Source organism: Mastomys coucha, unplaced genomic scaffold (genome assembly GCF_008632895.1).
Source record: "Mastomys coucha isolate ucsf_1 unplaced genomic scaffold, UCSF_Mcou_1 pScaffold1, whole genome shotgun sequence".
NCBI classification, from domain to species: Eukaryota; Metazoa; Chordata; class Mammalia; order Rodentia; family Muridae; genus Mastomys; species Mastomys coucha.
In genome coordinates this window covers 50,029,426-50,032,507 of record NW_022196891.1, presented here as the reverse complement: position 1 = coordinate 50,032,507, position 3,082 = coordinate 50,029,426, and the positions used below count along the sequence as shown (strand labels likewise).

Below are 3,082 nucleotides of genomic sequence, written 5' to 3'. Positions count from 1 at the left end.
CTTTGCCTTTTTTCTGTGACTAGTCCCAAAGAGGAAGAGCCTTAGTGGCTGGCCACAAAGCTAAGAAACAAAATGGAGATAGTTTTTATGTTGGATGAATAAAAAAAAAAAACTTAGCAATCTGCAAACAATCTAGGAGGGCAAGTGACTTGATACCCAGTACTTTCTGCTTTAAAATCTGTCTGAACACTTCTTGATTTATCAAAGACACTAGGGCAAAATGAGGCTAAAGCCGATCTCAGTTCCCACAAATCTAGAGGGCAGGCATTTTTTGCATGATTAGAGTTGTGACTCAGTGAATGGGAAACCTTCTTTGCAGAGGGACCTGGTGACCTTCTACATGGCTTCCTTGTAGTTCTCACACTTATCATCTGGTCATTTCTACTTTAAGTAGACTGCAAGGAGGAACCTTTGGGTCAGGGGAGGGCAAGATGCTCCTGTTGTGAAGCAATTTCCTCTGAATTTAAAGTTACAAACTGGAGGGAGGTTTACTTGCTGAGGCTCAGGAAGTAAACAGAATTTACAAAGCTCTGAAAAGAAAACAACTCACAAGTCTCAGGAAGTTCCTAAAACCTAAAAGATTTATAACTCCTTTCCTCAAGGTTATATAAGCGTTAAGGAAGGCTGGGGAGAGTTTCCCCACCTATGGAACTGCCTGTAAGGCATTTGGACCTGGTCATGCTGTCTCTTCACAGCAAAAGAAACCCTAACAAAGACAAGCCACGCGGGATCTGTCTGCTGCTCCCTCTAGGCCTCCCTCCTGCGTCGGCGCCCGCCGGAGCCTGTTCGTGTCGATTGACCAGAGTCAGCGAATCCTCCACTCCCTGACCTGCAGACCTCCCCAACCCCATCTTTCTGACCTGTGAAAACAATTAAGAATCATGTCTCTGCATCAGTTTCTGCTAGAGCCAATCATCTGCCATGCCTGGAACAGGGGTCATACCCAGATTGATTGCCCTGAGCCCCAATAATCATGAAATGCACATCTACAAGAAGAATGGGAGTCAGTGGACGAAAGCTCATGAGCTGAAGGAACATAACGGATACATCACAGGTATTGACTGGGTTCCTAAGAGTGACTGTATTGTCACTTGTGGGGCAGACCGCAACGCCTATGTCTGGAGTCAGAAAGATGACATCTGGAAGCCCACCCTGGTGATCCTGAGGATTAACCGTGCAGCCACTTTTGTGAAGTGGTCCCCACTTGAGAACAAGTTTGCTGTGGGGAGCAGAGCCCGGCTCATCTCTGTTTGTTACTTTGAGTCTGAAAATGACTGGTGGGTTAGCAAGCACATTAAGAAACCGATTAGCTCCACAGTCCTCAGCTTGGACTGTCATCCCAACAGTGTTTTGCTGGCTGCAGGCTCCTGTGACTTCAAATGCAGAGTGTTTTCTGCCTACATCAAAGAGGTGGATGAGAAGCTAGCCAGCACGCCCTGGGGCAGCAAGATGCCTTTTGGTCAGCTGATATCTGAGTTTGGTGGCAGTGGTACCGGTGGCTGGGTGCATGGGGTCAGCTTCTCTGCCAGTGGGAGTCGCCTGGCCTGGGTCAGCCATGACAGCATGGTGTCTGTTGCTGATGCCTCAAAAAGTGTTCAGGTTTCAACTCTGAGAACGGAGTTCCTGCCGCTGCTCAGTGTATCATTTGTCTCAGAGAACAGTGTGGTGGCTGCGGGCCATGACTGCTGCCCAGTGCTCTTTAACTACGATGACCGTGGCTGTTTGACCTTTGTGTCCAAACTAGACGTCCCAAAGCAGAGCATCCAGAGCAACATGGAACGCTTCCGTAACATGGACAAGAGGGCCACTACTGAGGACCGCAACCCAGCCTTGGAGATACTGCACCAGAACAGCATCGCGTAGGTACCTTCAGCCGCCTCAGCCTGGAGTCCAGGGATGGACTTCTGTAGAAAATTGGCTGGTCGAGGTGCTCACTCCATGGCATTTCCTTAGAAAGCCCCCTGTGCTGCAGGCCCCAGTGTTGCTGAAGGAATGAGAATAGTAGTAAGCCTGTGCCTTCCCAGCTGCTAAGGTCTCACTTTCAGTTCATGACAGAGAGGGAGTTGGCCTGGTGTGGTAGCACAGGCCTTTAATCCAACCATTCAGGAGGCAGAGATAGGTGTGAATCTCTGTGAATTGAAGGCCAGTCTGATCTACATATCCACAATACTATGCACTTCCTCAGTCCTAAGATGGGAGATTGTTGTTCTGTAAGCTGAAAGTAAAGAGACGTTTAGAGAGCAAGCTCAGAACTTCTGAGATCTCTTGCAATGCAGGGGGGAGCGGGCCTTGTCTGACTCACTTTTACGGATTCATGTTGTTTTCCTAAATTCCATCAGCCTGTGTGGGTGAGGTGGCCGTGTACTCTTCTCCCACTGTGTATCTGGACAGGGGCTTATCTCACTCTCCATACTGGTGCAAGCAAATGTGCTTTCGGGTAGTAGAAGAAAAGGAAACTACAAGAAGACTTGAGAAGTCAGGAACTTTGTGATTTTTCTCTTCTCTCCTTCTCTGTGTCCTGGAGAAGTTTGGAGGGACTGGCATCACATTTCCAACTAAGGAAAGACTCCAAGAGTTTGGACAGATCACCTAAGATCATCCAACAGCCCTGCATGGTCTAGCCAGGACCTTAGCCAAGTCTGCCTGAACCCAGGGCTTGTTCCTGTCAGGAAGCCCCAGGTTGCCACTGGGAAGGAAGACTTGCCTCCAAGGCTGCCTCTCTGGGGCCCCAGGACTAGAAACCCAGTGAGGTCTCCAATTGTTTGTTACCTTTGAGCACTCCTGACTCTCAAGCATGAAAACGAGTCTAAAGGGAGACAAAAAAGTACGTCTGTGCCATTCTGATTGGCATCCCAGTGACATCAGTTGGAGATCCACCAGATAGAATCCCAGTGCCACAAGGAGAAGGTACGGCAGCACTGGCTGTGGATAGTCATCAGTGCCTCTCTCTTCGATCCCCTCACCCACTTCTGCTGAGGCCTCCGCTGTCCACTCATCCATGGGACTTTAGAAGGTAGAAATTAGAGAGACTTCCTAACAGAGGTAAGGGCAGACCACTGTGTTTACGATGCTTTAAGATCTT

The 3,082-nt window shown here is 48.8% G+C and overlaps 1 pseudogene; it reads left to right on the top strand.

Moving 5' to 3' along the window:
* The first annotated feature begins 878 nt into the window (after window positions 1-878).
* Window positions 879-1,863, top strand: LOC116070585 (annotated as a pseudogene).
* Window positions 1,864-3,082: the final 1,219 nt, after the last annotated feature.